This window comes from Apodemus sylvaticus, chromosome X, assembly GCF_947179515.1.
Source record: "Apodemus sylvaticus chromosome X, mApoSyl1.1, whole genome shotgun sequence".
In the NCBI taxonomy this organism is placed as follows: domain Eukaryota; kingdom Metazoa; phylum Chordata; class Mammalia; order Rodentia; family Muridae; genus Apodemus; species Apodemus sylvaticus.
The window spans coordinates 95,917,933-95,939,081 of NC_067495.1; positions in this window are offsets into that span (position 1 = coordinate 95,917,933).

A 21,149-nucleotide genomic window follows, 5' to 3' on the forward strand; every position below is an offset into this window, starting at 1 on the left:
TAGTATGATGTTCTCCAGCTCCATCCATTTGCCTATAAATTACATGAATTCATTGTATTTAATTGCTGAGTAGTATTCCATTGTGTAAATATACCAGATTTTCTGTATCCATTCCTCCTATGAGGAACATTTGGGTTATTTCCAGGCTCTGGCTATTATAAATAGGGCTGCTATGAACATAGTGGAGCATGTGTCCTTATTGCATGCTGGGGAATACTTTGGGTATATGCTCAGGAGAGGTATAACAGGGTCCTCCAGAAGTGTCATGACCATTTTTCTGAGGAACTGCCAGACTGATTTCCAGAGTGGTTGTACCATCTTGCAATCCCACCAGCAGTGGAGGAGTGTTCCTCTTTCTCCACATCCTCGCCAACACCTGCTGTCTCCTGAGATTTTAATCTTAGCCATTCTGACAGGTGTGATGTGAAATCTAGGGTTATTTTGATATGCATTTCCCTAATGATTAATAATGTTAAACATTTTTAAGATGCTTCTCAGCCATTCTAAGTTCTTCAGGTGAAAATACTTTGTTTAGCTCTGTACCCCGTTTTTTTAATAGGGTTATTTGGTTCTCTGGGGTCTAACTTCTTGACTTCTTTGTACATATTGGATATTAGCCCTCTGTCAGATGTAGGGTTGGTGAAGATCTTTTCCCAATTTGTTGGTTGTCGATTTGTCCTTTTGATGGTGTCCTTTGCCTTACAGAAACTTTGTAATTTTATGATGTCCCATTTATCAATTCTTGATCTTAGAGCATAAGCTATTGGTGTTCTGTTCAGGAACTCCCCCCCCCCCCGTACTGATGTCCTCAAGGGTCTTCCCCAGTTTCTTTTCTATTAGTTTCACTGTGTCTGGTTTTATGTGGAGGTCTTCGATCCACTTGGAGTTGAGCTTAGGACAAGGAGATAAGGATGGATCAATTCACATTCTTCTGTATGCTGACCTCCAGTTGAATCAGCACCATTGGTTGAAAAGGTTATCTTTTTTCCATTGGATGTTTTCAGTCTCTTTGTCGAGGATCAAGGGGCCAGAGGTGTGTGGGTTCATTTCTGGATCTTCAATCCTATTACATTGATCTGCTTGCCTGTCACTGTAACAATACCATGCAGTTTTTTTTTTTTTTTTAACTCTATTGCTCTGTAGTATTGCTTGAAGTCGGGGATACTGATTCCCTCAGAATTTCTTTTGTTGTTGAGAATAGATTTAGCTATCCTGGATGTTATGTTATTCCAAATAAATTTGAGAATTGCTCTTTCTAACTCTGTGAAGAACTGAATTGGGATTTTGATGGGTATTATGTTGAATCTGTATATTGCTTTTGGCAAGGCGGCCATTTTAACTATATTAATCCTGCCAATCCATGAGCATGGAAGATTTTTCCATTTTCTGAGGTCTTCTTCCATTTCCTTCTTCACAGACTTGAAGTTCTTGTCATACAGATCTTTCACTTGTTTAGTCAGAGTCACACCAAGATACTTTATAGTGTTTGTGGCTATTGTGAAGGATGTCATTTCCCTAATTTCTTTCTCAGCCTGATTATCCTTTGAGTATAAGAAGGCTACTGATTTGGTTGAGTTGATTTTATAACCTGCCAATTTGCTGAAGTTGTTTATCAGCTGTAGAAGTTCTCTAGTGGAGGTTTTAGGGTCACTTAAGTATATTATCATGTCATCTGCAAATAGTGATAGTTTGACTTCTTCCTTTCCAATTTGTATGCCCTTGACCTCCTTATGTTGTCTAATTGCTCTAGCTAGAACTTCAAGTACTATATTGAATAAATATGGAGAGAGGAGACAGCCTTGTCTAGTCCCTGATTTTAGTGGGATTGCTTCACATTTCTTTCCATTTAGTTTGATGTTGGCTACTGGTTTGCTGTATATTGCTTTAACTATGTTTAGGTATGGGCCTTGAATTCCTGTTCTTTCCAGGACTTTCAGAATGAAAGGATGCTGAATTTTGTCAAATGATTTTTCAGCATCTATTGAAATGACCATGTGTTTTTTTTTCTTTGAGTTTGTTTATGTAGTGCATTACTTTGATGGATTTCCACATACTGAAAAATCCCTGCATCCCTGGGATGAAGCCTACTTGATCATGGTGAATGATTGTTTAGATGTGTTCTTGGATTCAGTTGGCAAGAATTTTATTGAGTATTTCCGCATCTATGTTCATAAGGGAAATTGGTCTGAAGTTCTCTTTCTTTGTTGGATCTTTGTGTGGTTTTGGTATCAGCGTAATTGTGGCTTCAAAGGAGTTGGGTAGTGTTCCTTCTGTTGCTATTTTGTGGAATAGTTTGAAGAGTATTAGTGTTAGGTCTTCTTTGAAGGTCTGATAGAATTCTGCATTGAAACCATCTGGTCCTGTGCTTTTTTTTGATTGGAAGACTTTCTATGACCTTTTCTATTTCTTTAGGTGTTACGGGACTGTTTAGATGATCTATTTGGTCCTGATTTAATTTTGGTATTTGGTATCTGTCTAGGAAATTGTCCATTTCCTCCAGATTCTCCAGTTGTGTTGAGTATAGGCTTTTGTAGTAGGATCTGATGATTTTTTTAATTTCCTCAGTTTCTGTTGTTATATCTCCCTTTTCATTTCTAATTTTGTTAATCTGGATACTGTCTCTGTGCCCTTTGGTTAGTCTGGCTAAGGGTTTATCCATCTTGTTGATTTTCTCAAAGAACCAGCTCCTAGTTTTATTGATTCTTTGTATGGTTCTCTTTGTTTCCACTTGATTGATTTCAGCCCTGCGTTTGATGATTTCCTGGCTTCTACTCCTCCTGGATGAATTAGATTCTTTTTGCTCCAGAGCTTTCACATGTGCCGTTAAGCTGCTACTGTATGATCTCTCCATTTTCTTTTTGGAGGCACTCAGGGCTATGAGTTTTCCTCTTAGCACTGTTTTCATTGTGTCCCATAGATTTGGGTATGTTGTGCCTTCGTTTCCGTTAAATTCTAAAACATCTTTGATTTCTTTCTCTCTTTATTTCTTCTTTGGCCAAGATGTCATTGAGTAGAGTTCAGCCTCCATGTGTATGTGGGCTTTCTGTTGTTTTTGTTGCTATTGAAGACCACTCTTACTCCATAGTGATCTGATAGGAGGCATGGGATTAGTTCGATCTTCTTATATTTGTTGAGGTCTGTCTTGTGACCAATTATATGGTCGATTTTGGAGAAGGTACTATGAGGTGCTGAGAAAAAAGGTATAAAGGTATATTCTTTTGCTTTAGGATGAAATGCTTTATATATATATATTAAATCCAATTGGTACAAAGCTTCAATTAGTTTTATTGTGTCCCTGTTTAGTTTCTGTTTTCCTGATCGATCCATTGGGGAGAGTGGAGTGCTGAAGTCACCCACAATTATTGTGTTAGGTACAATGTGTGCTTTGAGCTTTAGTAAAATTTCTTTTACAAATGAGGGTGTCCTTGCATTTGGAGCATATGTTCAGGATTGAGAGTTCTTCTTGTTGGATTTTGCCTTTGACCAGCAAGAAGTGTCCCTCAGTGTCTCTTTTGATGACTTTGGGTTGAAAGTCAATTTTATCTGATATTAGAATGGCAACTCTGGCTTGTTTCCTGAGACCATTTGCTTGTATAATTCTCTTCCAGTCTTTTACTCTAAGGTAGTTTTTGTCTTTGGCACAGAGGTGTGTCTCCTGTATGCAGCAAAATGTAGGGTCCTGTTTCCTTATCCAGTCTGTTAGTCTATGTCTTTTTATTGGGGAATTGAGTCCGTTGATGTTAAGAGATATTAAGGAATAGTGATTATTACTTCCTGTCATTTTTGATGTTATTTTTATATTTGAGTGGTTATCTTCTTTTGGGTTTGATGAAAGAAGGTTACTATCTTGCTTTTTCCAGGGTGTAGTTTCCCTCCTTGTATTGGAGTTTTCCTCCTGTTATTCTCTGTAGGGTTGGGTTTGTGGAAAGATATTGTGTAAATTTGGTTTTGTCATGGAATATTTTGGTTTCTCCATCTATAGTTACTGAGACTTTCGCTGGGTATAGTAGTCTTGGCTAACATTTGTGTTCTCTTAGAGTCTGCATGAGATCTGCCCAGGATCTTCTAGCTTTCATAGTCTCTGGTGAGAAATCTGGTATAATTCTGATAGGTCTTCATTTATATGTTACTTGGCCTTTTTCTCTTATTGCTTTTAATATTCTTTCTTTGTTTAGTTCATGTTCGGTTTTGATTATTATGTGACGGGAGGTATTTCTGTTCTGGTCCAGTCTGTTTGGAGTTCTGTAGGCTTCTTGAATATTCATGGGCATCTCTATCTTTAGGTTAGGGAAGTTTTCTTTGATAATTTTGTTGAAGATATTTGCTGGCCCTTTCAGTTGTAAATCTTCACTCTCTATACCTATAAGCCTTAGGTTTGATCTTCTCATTGTGTTCTGCATTTCCTGGATGTTTTGGGTTACAAGCTTTTTGCATTTTGCATTTTCTTTGACTGTTGAGTCCATGGTTTCTATGGTATCTTCAGCATCTGAGATTCTTTCTTCCATCTTTTGTATTCTATTGTTGATATTTGCATCTATGGCCCCTGATTTCTTCCCAAGCTTTTCTATCTCCAAAGTTGTCTCCCTTTGTGATTTCTTAGCTGTTTCTACTTCTGTTTTTAAATCCAGGATGGTTTTTCTCAGTTCCTTCATTTGTTTGTGTTTTCCTGTAATTCTTTAAGAGATTTTTGTGTTTCCTCTTTCATGACTTCTGCCTGTTAACCAAAGTTCTCCTGTATTTCTTTAAGTGATTTTTGCATTTCCTCTTTATTGGCTTCTATCTGTTGACCCATATTCTCCTGAATTTCTTTAAGTGATTTTTGTGTTTCCATTGTAAGGGCTTCTAACTTATTCATGTTCCCCTGTATTTCTTTAAGAGATTTATTTTTGTCCGTTTTGTGTTCCTCTAGCAGCATCATGACCAGTGATTTTAAATCCAAATCTTGTTTTTCTGGTGTGTTGGGGTATCCAGGACTTGCTGTTGTTGGAGAATTGGGTTCAAACGCTGCCATATTGCCTTGATTTCTGTTAGTAACGTTCCTACGTTTGTTTGCCTTTTGCCATCTTATCTCTGGAGTTAGTTGGTCTTATTGTCCCTGACTGGTGCTTGAACTGTGAGCCTGTAAGGCTATTTCAGCACCTCTGGATGACTGGGTTTCCCCTGGCACAGATTGCCAATGTGCTGCCCTCCTCTTGGGTGCCCTTGGAGCCCTAGTGTGTTCTGCCCCAAGTTGTCTCTATGAACCTGGTGCTGCCCGTCTGCTCTTTTGAGGAGTGATGATGGGGGGTGCTGTGGGGACCTTTTGCAAGTGCTGATCCCTCTGCAGGGCAAAAGATCCCCCAACCGGTTTGGTGCACAAATGGCCTGCCAAGTTGCCCAGGCCCTGAGTCCAGGTAAAAACCTGACAGGCTTAGGCCCAGGTGATGTTCACCTCGGGCTATGTCTGCTAACTGGTTCTGTCTGGTAGCCACGATGGCAGTGTGCACCCCTGCAAGTGCTGGGCAGTCTTCAGGGCAAATGACCCCCGGCTGGGTTGGAGCACAGACAGCCCACTGAGCTGCCCAGGGCCTCTGTGCAGGCAAAAGCCTGACAGGTTTAGACCTAAGTGATGTTAGCCTTGGGCTATGTCTGCATAGCTAGTTCTGTCCATTAGATCACTCTGGCATCCAGTAGCCAAGATGGCGGGGCTCCCCTGCAAGTGCTGGGCTGTCTGCAGTGCAAACGATACCCTGGCCAGGTTGGCACACAATTGGCCCACAGAGCTCCCCAGGGCCTGGGTGCCAGGAAAACTTGACAGGCTTAGACCCAAGCAATGTCAGCCTCAGACTATGTCTGCATACCTGGCGCTGTCAGATCTCTCTGGCCTGTTTAATTTTTTTAAGCTTTATTTTTTTTTTTTATTTTTTATTTGATATATTTTTTATTTACATTTCAAAGGATTTCCCCCTTTCTAGCCCCCCACTCCCCGAAAGTCCCTTAAGCCCCCTTCTCTCCCCCTGTCCTCCCACCCACCCCTTCCCATTTCCCCGTTCTGGTTTTGCTTCACTGAGTCTTTCCAGAACCAGGGGCCACTCCTCCCTTCTTCTTGTACCTCATTTGATGTATGGATTATGTTTGGGGTATTCCAGTTTTCTAGGTTAATATCCACTTATTAGTGAGTGCATACCATGAGTCACCTTTTGAGTCTGGGTTACCTCACTTAGTATGATGTTTTCTAGCTCCATCCATTTGCCTAAGAATTTCATGAATTCATTGTTTCTAATGGCTGAATAGTACTCCATTGCGTAGATATAACACATTTTTTGCATCCACTCTTCTGTTGAGGGATACCTGGGTTCCTTCCAGCATCTGGCAATTATAAATAGGGCTGCTATGAACATAGTAGAGCATGTATCCTTATTACATGGTGGGGAATCCTCTGGGTATATGCCCAGGAGTGGTATAGCAGGATCTTCTGGAAGAGAGGTGCCCAGTTTTCGGAGGAACCGCCAGACTGATTTCCAGAGTGGTTGTACCAATTTGCAACCCCACCAGCAGTGGAGGAGTGTTCCTTTTTCTCCACACCCTCTCCAACACCTGCTGTCTCCTGAATTTTTAATCTTAGCCATTCTGACTGGTGTAAGGTGAAATCTCAGGGTTGTTTTGATTTGCATTTCCCTAATGACTAATGAAGTTGAGCATTTTTTAAGATGCTTCTCCGCCATCTGAAGTTCTTCAGGTGAGAATTCTTTGTTTAACTCTGTACCCCATTTTTAATAGGGTTGTTTGGTTTTCTGGAGTGTAACTTCTTGAGTTCTTTATATATATTGGATATTAGCCCTCTATCTGATGTAGGATTGGTGAAGATCTTTTCCCAATTTGTTGGTTGCCGATTTGTCCTTTTGATGGTGTCCTTTGCCATACAGAAACTTTGTAATTTTATGAGGTCCCATTTGTCAATTCTTGATCTTAGAGCATAAGCTATTGGTGTTCTGTTCAGGAACTTTCCCCCTGTACCGATGTCCTCAAGGGTCTTCCCCAGTTTCTTTTCTATTAGCTTCAGAGTGTCTGGCTTTACATGGAGGTCCTTGATCCATTTGGATTTGAGCTTAGTACAAGGAGACAAGGATGGATCAATTCGCATTCTTCTGCATGCTGACCTCCAGTTGAACCAGCACCATTTATTGAAAAGGCTATCTTTTTTCCATTGGATGTTTTCAGCCCCTTTGTCGAGGATCAAGTGGCCATACGTGTGTGGGTTCATTTCTGGATCTTCAATCCTGTTCCATTGATCTGCCTGCCTGTCATTGTACCAATACCATGCAGTTTTTAACACTATTGCTCTGTAGTATTGCTTGAGGTCAGGGATATTGATTCCCCCAGATTTTCTTTTGTTGCTGAGAATAGTTTTAGCTATCCTGGGTTTTTTGTTATTCCAGATGAATTTGTTAATTGCTCTTTCTAACTCTGTGAAGAATTGAGGTGGGATTTTGATGGGTATTGCATTGAATCTGTATATTGCTTTTGGCAAAATGGCCATTTTAACTATATTGATTCTGCCGATCCATGAGCATGGGAGGTTTTCCCATTTTTTGAGGTCTTCTTCCATTTCCTTCTTCAGAGTCTTGAAGTTCTTGTCATACAGATCTTTCACATGTTTGGTAAGAGTCACCCCAAGATACTTTATACTGTTTGTGGCTATTGTGAAGGGGGTCATTTCCCTAATTTCTTTCTCAGCCTGCTTATCCTTTGAGTATAGGAAGGCCACTGATTTGCTTGTGTTGATTTTATAACCTGCCACTTTGCTGAAGTTGTTTATCAGCTGTAGGAATTCTCTAGTGGAGTTTTTTGGGTCACTTAGGTAGACTATCATGTCATCTGCAAATAATGATAGTTTGACTTCTTCCTTTCATAGAAAGTCTTCCAACCAAAATAAGCTCAGGACCAGATGGTTTCAGTGCAGAATTCTATCAGACCTTCAAAGAAGACCTAACACCAATACTCTTCAAACTATTCCACAAAATAGAAACAGAAGGAACACTACCCAATTCCTTCTACGAAGCCACAATTACGCTGATACCAAAACCACACAAAGATCCAACAAAGAAAGAGAACTTCAGACCAATTTCCCTTATGAACATCGATGCAAAAATACCCAATAAAATTCTTGCCAACCGAATCCAAGAACACATCAAAACGATCATCCACCATGATCAAGTCGGCTTTATCCCAGGGATGCAGGGTTGGTTCAATATACGGAAATCCATCAATGCAATCCACTACATAAACAAACTCAAAGAAAAAAACCACATGGTCATTTCATTGGATGCTGAAAAAGCATTTGACAAAATTCAGCATCCTTTCATGCTTAAAGTCTTGGAAAGAACAGGAATTCAAGGCCCATACCTAAACATAGTAAAAGCAATATACAGCAAACCGGTAGCCAGCATCAAACTAAATGGAGAGAAACTTGAAGCAATCCCACTAAAAACAGGGACTAGACAGGGCTGCCCCCTCTCTCCTTATCTTTTTAAGCTTTTTTAATTTTATGTGTATGGTTGTTTTGCCTGCATATGTCTGTGTACTGCATGCATGCACTACTCAAAGAGACCAGAAGAGGGAGCTAAAACAGTTTCAATAGCCATCTGACCTCTTCTCTCAGATAACATGTATGGGCCTTAAGATCCATATTGCACTTGTCTTCATCTTCATTTCATTTTCTTTTGTCCTCTCTCTCTCTCTCTCTCTCTCTCTCTCTCTCTCTGTGTGTGTGTGTGTGTGTGTGTTTCCCTCTTTCTCTCCCTCTCTCGTGCACATGCACCAAGGATAATGTCATGTATGTTTTATTGTGACTTCATTATGTTTTTCTTTATATAGTGCTGCGATTAATATAGTTCAATGGAAAAACTGTCAATAGATTACTTTTTTAGAAAACCAGTTCTTGTGAAAGAATGGTGAATATGGTCAGACTACCCAAGTTTCTGATCAGGGCTCAAAGTTTAATATTCATCACTGTATTTTTATAGAGAGAGCCCACAAACCCCAACCTTTCTTTCAGCTAGATTGAGTTGCTTTGTTTCAGATGGATTATGTTGCGAAGCAAGCTCAGCAGGCAGTCCACTCCTGAAGGAAATTGCTGGTGCAGCAAAGCTGAAGACTCCACCAGAGTCCTTAAGGTTCAACTGTGGCAAACACTTAAGGTCTGTTTAACCTGCTTCAGGTTGGGGGAAGTGCACATGTATCAACCATAAAGGATGCTAGGCTAAGATCCATTACCAAAATTATCACTCACAAGTCACACTTTTAGAAGTACATCCATCTTCTTCTTATAACAACTCCCCATTCCTAACTACTGGAAATTACTAGGTTTTTTGTTTGTTTGTTTGTTTGTTTGTTTGTTTGTTTTTTACTTAGTGTCCTAAAGAGACTAATGCTTGTTTTGGAAGTATTCCATAGCATGACTTTACCATGGGTTGCTTAACCATTCACCCAATAAATAGCTACTGTGAAAAATAGTTTACAAGTAACTGAATGAATTTATTCTTTCAAGTCTATGATCTAAATGTTTGATATTGAGAATTTTGGGCCGGGCAGTGGTGGCACATGCCTGTAATCCCAACACTCTGGGAGGCAGAGGCTAGTGAAATACTTTATGTAAACAAGCATATCACTTTAAGAGGAGGATAGTTGTATTTTAAAAATACTTGTATTTGTTTTTGGAGAATTTCATGCATGCATACAATGTAGTTTGATCATATTCACATCCCTAGTTCTTGCCTAAAACCGTTATATCCCCACCAGCTCCACTTATGTCCCTTTTTGAAATACCAAGCTCCAATGTGTCTTGTCCATGTATGCATGGGTTTGTGAACATTCTCAGGGCCATGATCAGCCTACCAGCATGCATACCCCTAAAGATACATATTTTTTCCTCTTCTTCCAGCCATCAACTCTCAATGGCTCTTCCATTAGGGATGGGAAGCTCACAAGCCTCTCCCCACCTCCATGCTAGAATGCTGACCTGGCTTGAATATTTTTTTTAAGCTGGAGAACAATTTTATTACTGTTTTAAGAACAAATGTCTTTAGTTAAATTTACACAAATACCAATATAAATACAAGCTACTGAGTCCATTTTTCCTTGTGTGTATATAATGTTATCAGCTTGAGAGTGGGGAAATGACATGGGGGGGGGGGTTGAGACAGTAGCTGGGAGGAGCTAGAGGCAGTAGGTGGATGAAGTGATATATTTCTATTTCAATTAAAACAGTTTTAAAAGAGAGGGAAAAAATTCAGTTAACTACATATCAAAACACACCAAACAAGTGAAACCTGTATCTTAGCAACTGCCCAGATGAAGAGAGAAGTGAGGGAAAAGACATTAAACTGGCATGGTGGTGAGACACATAGGAATGAGCAGCCACACAGGGCAGTGGTGAAGAAAGATGAAGTGATCCCAAACTGTTGGAAAGCATGCTTAGGAAATAAAAGTATCAGCTACACAAAGCTGTCTGGCTATAGCCTGGTAGGCTACTATGCTAGATGCAGTAATAGAAGGATTATCTTATTAAGGGACTAATTATTCCTATCTTTCTAATAAGGCTCAAAGTAAACCCATGGGTAATCCCTTAGCCAAAGTGATTGACCCAGACAAACTGCAATGTTAGTTTTCTACTCATGCCAGAGATTTCATTTTCTTGACCACATATCTTCCCTTAATAGGGAGGACTTCATTGGTTTTTATTTAATGGCTTATGTATTCTTCTCTCATGTATTGCATCCTAACCTTAGTTCTCTCTCCCACTCTGTTCCCACCACACCCCCTCAACTCCAGATTCAATTCTCCTCAGTCTCCCTTCAGAAGAGGACTAGGCCTTGCTCTAATATTCACCCCGCTGCAGAGGTTACTAACTCCATATGCTAGTTTGAATGAAAATGGTCCATATAGGCTCATATATTTGCAAACTTAGCTGCCAGCAGGAATTAGGATGTGTGCATTGTTGGAGGAAGCTTGTCTCTGGTGGGTGGGCTTTGAGGTTTCAAAGGCCAAACTACCTTCTCGCGCGTGCATGCGGTCCGCCTGCTGTCTATGGAATCAGGATGTAAAGTTTTCAGCTACTACTCCAGCTCCATGCCAGCTTGCCACAGGCCACGCCCCATGCCATGAGAATAAAGGACTTAATCTTCTGTAATTATGAGCAAGATCCAAATGTTTCCTAAGAGTTGCCTTGCTCATAGTGTCTCTTCACAGCAATAGAACATTTACTAAGATACATTAGAAGCATTTAGAAGTCAGATGTGAGATCAGAGGGCCTAAACATTTCTGTCAAAGGCAATGCTGTCAACAGGCCAAGGAATACCTCTGACTTTTAGACTAGGATAACTTCTCTTTAGTTTTGTTTTTTTTTTTTGTTGTTGTTTTTTTGTTTCTTGTTTTTTGTTTGTTGTTACCTTTAATTGCCTAATCAGCTTCTATCTTCCACTCTCACTGGGCCTGTCTAAAAAGAGTGTGAAAGTACATCACTTATTTTCTGCTAGTGAAATAAGCCAATTCAAGACAGATGTGTATGTGTGTGTGAGAGGGGAGGTAAGGAGAGGAGAGGAGAGGAGAGGGAGGAAGGGAGAGAGAGAGAGAGAGAGAGAGAGAGAGAGAGAGAGAGAGAGAGAGAGAGAGAGAGAGAGAGAGAGAGAGAAGCCATTCTTCACTGGTACTCAAATGAAGATATGAGGGAGAAATGAAGGAAAGATTTATTAAAAGTCCAAAGCAGAGAACCAGGAGGAGGACTGGCTTGATCTTGTACAGACACCCATAACTGCTGGGAATTCATGAGTATATCAGTCCTGTCATATCTAGGAGATATCGCCCTCATCTTTCGCAGTATTGACTCTTGTTGGTACTCTGTCTGGACTCAACCCCCACAGTTACCTGGCAACAGCCAGGTAGGCCTGTCCCACTATAAAAGGAGCTGCTTTCCCCCTTCTCTCTCTTGTTCTTGTTCTCTCTCTTTGCTCTTGCCCCTTTGCTCCCTCTCTCTCCCCTTTCCCTTCCCTCTTTCTCCATGTTCTCATGGCTGGCCTCTTCTTCTCTACTCTCTCCTTCTCTCTGCCTTTCTCTGCCCCTACTACCCCCTTAACTCCCCTCCCCATGGCCTAAATAAACTCCAATTTTATACTATACGGATGTGTGTCTGGTCCTTCAGGTTGAAGGGATGCCTAAGCATGGGCCCACTGAGGTACCCCCTTCCCCCACACCTCACTCCCCACAGAACATATATTAATACCTCTTTATTTTTCTTATGATCACAACAACTCTGACATTTTTTCTATCCCATTTTAATAACATTCCATGAATACTACCGAAGGAATAATGGTCCTCCCAGAGACTAGAAGCTGTGAAATAAAAAGCTCAGTGCCAGGTATGAGATATCTCCTCCAACAGTAGTCAGTGGTGTCAAAGAAATTGTCCCTGGCAATATAGAACAGTGCCGTTGTTCTTGGTTGCCCACCAGCATTTGATAGTAAGACTCTACTTCTGTAAAACATCAGATACTTGTGTGTCCTGGGACATGTATAAATCAAGTTTCTTCCCATTGTATTAGCTTTGACAGTATCAGAAGGTGCTATATAAGTCTCCAGGGAGAGACAGGTGAGCAACAGTTTTACCCAGCTGTGAATCATATCAGCTATTATTGCCCAAAGGTGGAATATTGACATAAATGCCATTTTAATGGCCAACTGCTTTCTGGTTGGATTTTAGTCCCAATCCACAGGACAAAACAGAGCCCGATAGTGTAAATACTACTAATAACTAATAGCCAGCCCGTGGCTCATAGCTTCCCCCTGGGAAGGAGGAGGGATGAACCTGCTATTATTACTTTTCTAACAGAACAGTACCAGAGTGCTCCGGGAAAACCTGTATCTTTCCTGTACATTAGTGTAGCTCTCAGACCTATGAGAAGCTTCTTTTAGCAGTGGACAGTAGTTAATGCAGAAACTCAAAATCTGTCAAAGTACTGAGAATGTGTAAGTGTAGAGTTATCAGCCATAAATTGTGTACTGGCTAGTTTTGTGCATCAACTTGACACAGGCTGGAGTTATCACAGAGAAAGAAGCTTCAGTTGGGGAAGTGCCTCCATGAGATCCAGCTGTGGGGCATTTTCTCAATTAGTGATCAAGTGGTGAGGGCCCCTTGTGGGTGGTACCATCCCTGGGCTGGTATTCTTGGGTTCTATAAGAGAGCAGTCTGAGCAAGCCAGGGCAAGCAAGCCAGTAAGAAACATCTCTCCATGGTCTCTGCATCAGCTCCTGCTTCCTGACCTGCTTGAGTTCCAGTCCTGACTTCCTTTAGTGATGAACTGCAATGTGGAAGTGTAAGCTCAATAAACCCTTTCCTCCCCAACTTGCTTCTTGGTCATGATGTTTGTGCAGGAATAGAAACCCTGACTAAGAAAAATTGGTACCAGCGTAGTGGGGTATTCCTGTGACTACCTGACCATGTTTTTGGGAGGACTGTGGAAGGACTTTGGTACTTTGAGCTAAAAAAGCCATTAGAATATTAAGAGCTCAGTGGAAAGTTCTGTAGGAGCTTGGAAGACAATGTTAAGAACAATGCAAAAGATGGAGGCCTGGCTTGTGAAATTTCAGAGGGAAGATTAAAGACTCTTACTGTGGCCATGTTTTGATTGTGAAGATTCTGTGGTTTTGGTTAGCTGGGGCTGAAAAATCAGTTGTGAGATACCAGAACCACTAAAGCAAACCTTTGTGTTACTGGGACTATTGATGCTGGTTAGCTGGAGCTAAGAAATTAGCAGTGATTAAGAAGAGACCAGCACCACTGAGGTAAAATCTTCTTGGAAGTGTTTTCTGAGAGTACATAGAGTGTGTTCCAGAGATAGCCACAGTTGTATTTTGTGCTGTGGCTGGACTAGGTACTGTGTAAGAGTCACCCAGATGGTACTGGTTTTGAAGGCATGAAGGGGTCATGAAGAGCAGCTGAAGCTCTTGGCACAGTGAGAGGCCATGGAAGGCCTTTAGTGAAGGTGCAGCCTCAGTTGCAATTGATGGCCCAGGACTTGAAGGGGTCATGCATAGGAGCAGAGGCTTGTCACCATAAAGAGAGCCTATGAGAGGCTATTGGTGAAGCCTAATTACAGTGGAAAATAGCAGCGTTTTGGAGATGCCAGTACCATGCAATGACCACCAAGAACAGCAGCAGCAGTGGAGTACAGGCAGCTGGAGCCTAGAAGACAAGCTGTGTGCTACAAAGGGCAGGACTGAAGAAGTGACTCCTCCCTTGGAGGAGCCCAGAAGATTGTGACTTGGATCCCAGACATTGGACATTTGGAGTTTGAGTTTTGCTTTTGGTTGTGACTGTGCCCTGATATGTTTCCCTCTTGAAGGAACAAAGTTTTTTAGTGGAGCCCACAGTTAAGACTTTGAACTTTTAAAAGACTTTGAATTTTAAAGATATTGGATATTTTAAGGTGATTGAACTTTTAATATGTAAAGACTGTGGGATTTAAAGTAATTTAGATCTTGAGGATGAATAAGAAAGTAAGGGTTGAGGCTTAATAGTGATGTGTTTGTGTGTCAAGTTGACAAGGGGTCAATTGTACTGGCTAGTTTTGTGTGTCAACTTGACACAGGCTAGAGTTATCACAGAGAAAGGAGCTTCAGTTGGGGAAGTGCCTCCATGAGATCCAGCTGTGGGGCATTTTCTCAATTAGTGATCAAGTGGGGAGGGCCCCTTGTGGGTGGTTCCACCTTTGGGCTGGTGCTCTTGGGTTCTATAAGAGTGCATCTTTAGTGATGAACTGCAACGTGCAATTGTAAGCTCAATAAACCCATTCCTCCCCAACTTGCTTCTTGGTCATGATGTTTGTGCAGGAATAGAAACCCTGACTAAGAAAAATTGTATATCTATTTTAAGTAATCTCCCCCAAAGGCTGTATTTTCCTTTCCACTTTCTGGGTTTTTATTTGGGTAATATTAAACTGTTATTCTTTAGATGAGTGTGCTTTCAAATTAAAAATGTTTTTCACACAGTATGTTTTGATCATGATTTTTTTCTCTTCCCAAACTGCTACAAGATCCTCCCTGCTGCCCTGACTTACTCAGGGTTTCTATTTCTGCACAAACATCATGACCAAGAAGCAAGTTGGGGAGGAAAGGGTTTATTGAGCTTACACTTCCATGCTGCAGTTCATCACTAAAGGAAGTCAGAACTGGCACTCAAGCAGGTCAGGAAGCAGGAGCTGATGCAGAGGCCATGGAGGGATGTTTCTTACTGGCTTGCTTCCCCTGGCTTGCTCAGCCTGCTCTCTTATAGAGCCCAAGAATACCAGCCCTGGGATGGCTCCACCCACAAGGGGCCCTCCCCCCTTTATCACTAATTGAGAAAATGCCCCACAGTTGGATCTCATGGAGGCACTTCCCCAACTGAAGTTCCTTTCTCTGTGATAACTCCAGCCTGTGTCAAGTTGACACACAAAACCAGTCAGTAAATGCCCTAAATCTTATCCATATAGTCTATTCTTCTTCCAGAAATTAAAAAAATCCTGGCCATTTTATTATATTACCACAATTCCCCGACAGTAATATTTGCAGTATATTTCCTATGCATTTTGCACTTTTAGAAACTCTGCTTATGGGTTCTAAATGGCTCTGCTTATATGTCCATTGATCACACTTTCTACCATAGGGTATTCTTGATCTTATATTCCAAAATCTGTTGCTGTTTTTTGCACTTGTCTTTATAATGCCAATCATCCATATAAAATAATTTAACACAGCAGGTGAACAAAGAAAGAGGCCAAATAAATTATCACAAAAGATAGTCTTTTTGTTTTGTTTTGTTTTGTTTTGTTTTGTTAGAAAAAAGGTAAGCAGCTAATACAGTCAAGATTAAGCACCTTTACTAGCCACTATCAGGAAGTCAAAAAGAGGGTGGTGGAATGAAATGTGCAGTATGTTGCTGTTGAATGAAATCTTCTAAAAAAAATTATAGTATGCTTATTTTCCTGTAGTATAGTTTAACAAGCTATTTCTTCATTGATTTTTTTTCTGTCTTATTGATCTCCTGAAGGAAGTAGGGTATTCTTTTTTTATTGATATATTTTTTATTTACATTTCAAATGATTTCCCCTTCTCTGGGTCCCAACTTCCTGCAAGTCCCATAAGCCCTCTTCACTTCCACTGTTCCTCCATCTACCACTTCCCCCTTCCCTGTTCTGGAATTCCCCTATACTCTTGCACTGAGTCTTTCCAGAACCAGGGGCCACTCCTCCATTCTTTTTGGACAATATTTAATATGTGGATTATATCTTGGGTATTCAAAGTTTATAAGCTAATATCCACTTATCAGTGAGTGCATACCATGATTGATCTTTTGAGACTGGGTTACCTCACTTAGTATGATGTTCTCTAGCTCCATCCATTTCTCTAAGAATTTCATGAATTCATTGTTTCTAATGGCTGAATAGTACTCCATTGTGTAAATATACCACATGTTTTGTATCCACTCCTCTGTAGAAGGACAACTGGGTTCTTTCCAGCTTCTGGCTATTATAAATATGGCTGCTATGAACATAATGGAGCATGTGTCCTTATTGCATGCTGAAGAATCCTCTGGGTATATGCCCAGGAGTGGTATAACAGGATCCTCAGGAAGTGTCATGCCCAGTTTTCTGAGGAACTGCCAGACTGATTTCCAAAGTGGTTGCACCATCTTGCAATCCCACCAGCAGTGGAGGAGTGTTCTTTCTCCACATCCTCACCAACACCTGCTGTCTCCTGAGTTTTTGACCTTAGCCATTCTGACTGGTGTGAGGTGAAATCTCAGGGTTGTTTTGATTTGCATTTCCCTAATGATTAATGATGTTGAACATTTCTTAAGGTGTTTCTCAGCCCTCCCAAGTTCTTCGTGTGAAAACTCTTTATTTAGCTCCGTACCCCACTTTTTAATGGGGTTATTTGGTTCTCTGGGTTCTACCTTCTTGAGTTCTTTGTATATATTAGATATTAGCCCTCTGTCGGATTTAGGGTTGGTGAAGATCCTTTCCCAATCTGTTGGTTGACGTTTTGTCCTTTTGACAGTGTCCTTTACCTTACAGAAACTTTGTAGTTTTATGAGGTCCCATTTGTCAATTCTTTATCTTAGAGCGTAAGCTATTGGTGTTCTGTTCAGGAACTTTTCCCCTGTGCCAATGTCCTCAAGGGTCTTCCCCAGTTTATTTTCTATTAGTTTCAGTGTATCAGGTTTTTGAAGCCACTATTACGCTGATACCAAAACCACACAAAGATCCAACTAAGAGAATTTCAGGCCAATTTCCCTTATGAATATTGATGCAAAAATACTAAATAAAATTCTTGCCGACTGAATCCACGAACACATCAAAATGATCGTCCACCATGACCAAGTAGGCTTCATTCCAGGGATGCAGGGATGGTTCAATATAAGGAAATCCATCAATGCTATCCACTACATAAACAAACTCAAAGAAAAAAACACACGATCATCTCATTAGATGCTGAAAAAGCATTTGACAAAATTCAGCATCCTTTCATGCTAAAAGTCTTGGAAAGGACAGGAATTCAAGGCCCATATCTAAACATAGTAAAAGCAATATACAGCAAACCGGTGGCCAACATCAAACTAAATGGAGAGAAACCTGAAGCAATCCCACTAAAATCAGGGACTAGACAAGGCTGCCCCCTCTCTCCATATCTTTTTAATATAGTTTTTGACGTCCTAGCTAGAGCAATTAGACAACATAAGGAAGTCAAAGGGATACAAATTGGAAAGGAAGAAGTCAAACTATCACTACTTGCAGATGACATGATAGTATACTTAAGTGACCTTAAAAACTCTACTATAGAACTCCTACAGCTGATAAACAACTTCAGCAAAGTGGCTGGCTACAAAATCAACACAAGCAAATCAGTAGCCTTTATATATTGAAAGGATAAGCAGACTGAGAAAGAAATTAGGGAAATGACTCCCTTCACAATAGCCACAAACAGCATAAAGTATCTTGGGGTGACTCTAACCAAACAAGTGAAAGACCTATATGACAAGAACTTCAGATCTCTGAAGAAGGAAATCGAAGATCTCAGAAAATGGAAAAATCTTCCATGCTCGTGGATTGGCAGGATTAATATAGTTAAAATGGCCATCTTGCCAAAGGCAATCTACAGATTCAATGCTATCCCTATAAAAATACCAACCCAGTTCTTCATAGAGCTAGAAAGAGCAATTCTCAAATTCATCTGGAATAACAAAAAACCCAGGATAGCTAAAACTATTCTCAACAGTAAAAGAACTCAGGGGGATTCAGTATCCCAGACTTTAAACTTTACTACAGAGCAATAGTGATAAAAACTGCATGGTATTGGTACAATGTCAGGCAAGCAGATCAATGGAATAGAATTGAAGACCCAGAAATGAACCCACACTCCTATGGTCACTTGATCTTCGACAAAGGAGATGAAAGCATCCAGTGGAAAAAAGATAGTCTTTTCAACAAATGATGCTGGTTCAATTGGAAGTCAGCATGCAGAAGAATGTGAATCGATCCATTCTTATCTCCTTGTACTAAGCTCAACTCCAAATGGATCAAGGACCTCCACATAAAACCTGACACATGGAAGTAGGGTATTCAAGTCCACAACCTATTATATTCAAATCTCTCTCACCTTTTAGATCTATTGTTGTTTGGTTTCATATTGAGGGCATACATCTTTATAATTGTTTTTCTTTCCAGATGTATCAATCTTTATGATACATTTATCTATGATACATTTATAAATTACTAGAAGAGTATGAATTTTCCAACACATAAAAATAGTTAACTGTTGAGGACATGGACATATATTTCTCTGGATTATGATACACTCTAAACATATATTCAATTATAATACCATGCCATATAATGGTATGATAGTATTCCATCTCAGTAAAAAAAAAAATGTATCACTAATTATTTCAACTGGCTGTGTCATCCAGCTGGAATCTATCCTTCGGAAAAATCAATTAGATCATCATTAGACAAATACAAACTCAAATCCCTTATTATTTTTCTTGAATAATCATTACATTCAGTTCTTCCATCCTCAGAAATGATAAGAACATTCTTTCACAGGATTGGGATATACCATAAGTATGATTTTGTTTTCTTTTCTTCATTCTAATCAAGTCCAAACCAAAGTCTTACCTACTTTGCCTGAGAATCATAGGGTGAATCTCTATAATTTCAGAAAATGAACTAAAGTCTTTGTGAACCTGTAACATTTGTGTTGCTAACTTAGCTAATGATCATAATTAGCAACTAAGAGCCCAAGAACAGATGTGATAAAAAGCATGTTGATTGCCCTATCGTTGAATACTTACAATATTCATTCAAGAATAAGTATCCTAAACCTAGAGATATGGAAAGAGAAACATCATTACGTTATACAACAGGAACAAAAATGGACTTCATACAAGTAAATAACTGATCTAACTTCCTAGGTGTAGGTCACTGTCAGGGACTTCAACCACAATCTGTAGGATCCATTTAGAGAGAGAAATGGTCATTAAATCTTGGTCTCACTCAAACATAAACAGACTGCAGCAACTTTCATACTATTCTCCTTTTCATGATGCTTCAAACCACATGCCAAAATAGAATGTGGTGATATCCTTTAAAATTATATGGAACTTTGGTCGAGTTGTGCCAGGGAAGTGTTAATGATCCCACCCCCTAAAACAGACAGGAGCCAATCAGATGCAACTCACAGTAGGGTCTTTATTCTATTGGAGCTAGCTTGGGCACCCCAACATACTGCCATCACTAAGGACAGTTTTGGTGGGGGGGGAGCCCCAAATGTCTATCTGGTCAAGGCTTTACAGTAAGCAGCAAACAGGGACTATGTGTGGCCTTTACCATAATTGGCTGGTACTGCCAGTCATATCATAAACTTATTTTCTGCGCCCCCCCTATATTGGTTGTAATTAGGCAGGGGTGGGCTTGTAACAAGGAGGTACAGGTTTGTTGGGGGAATAACCTGAAGACACTGGTCTTGTTGAGGGTGTAACCTGGAAACTCTAGTCTTATTGGGGATTACCCTAGAGATTGGAGCTAGGCTCAGGTTTTATTGGGGAGCAACTTGGAAACTAATGCTAGGTACCAGTCTGTTAGTATACCTGAGTTCAAACTTAGGTCAGGTTCTCTAAAATGGAGTCTGAGCTTAAAAGATTTGGCTTCTCATCCTCTCCTTTCTCTTGTGACGAAGTCCCAATCATGGGACTTCCTGAAGCTTCATGAAAAAAGTAACAGGGCTAAGTCTTTGTGGTGTCCCTGGGGCATAATAGGAGCCATCAGTGGGAGACAGGAGGGAGTCTTGAGGCTAAATTCTCCTCCTGCTGGCCATTATCTTCAACTGCAGACAGATGTGTGGTAGATCCATGCTGCAACTCTGTAGTAAAGGGACCCTTTCAGTGAAGTTCTAGTGACCCCCGGCTGTGTCTCTTGACTAGGACCCAATCTCCAGGCTAAAGTTGGTGGAGCTCTGGAGGTAGACCTGTTTTATGGAAAGCAAGAAGTTTAAGTAAAACACATTTGTGTGCCCATTGAACACCCTCAAGATCATCTAATAACATTTTTGTCAGTATGTGAACCAGAGATAACATCAAAAGAGGTGAGTCCCACCTGGTATGGGGAATTCTGTACTATATAAAGGACAAAAGAGAGAAGAATCACCCAGTAACCACCAGTCTCTAAGGTCAAATTATTTAAGGTTATCTTTTACAATTTATCACTTCTACCTGTCCTGAAATCTGGATCTGTAAGCACAATGAAGTTTCCAATCAAGCTCCTAAATATTAGCTAATCTCTAACTTAGGTGGGACACAAATAGAGGTCCATTGTTGTTGTATTCAATAACTGCCTGCAGCTACTACGAACTGGGTTGCTGGAACAGAAGCTGAGGGATATATGGGGAAGGGGCAAAAAGAAAGGAGGCCAGGATGATATTTTACCGACCAAGGCCCCAACTTTAATGGTGGTCAGATCTTTTAACAGTTTGGGCAAGCCCTTCCACCCAGACTCCTGGCTGTGTTCTGGCAGAAGTCTGCTAGCTTCTCCTGGCGGTCCTTGGCTCGACTGCTCAGGCAAGCTGGGTGGGTCACCTGCT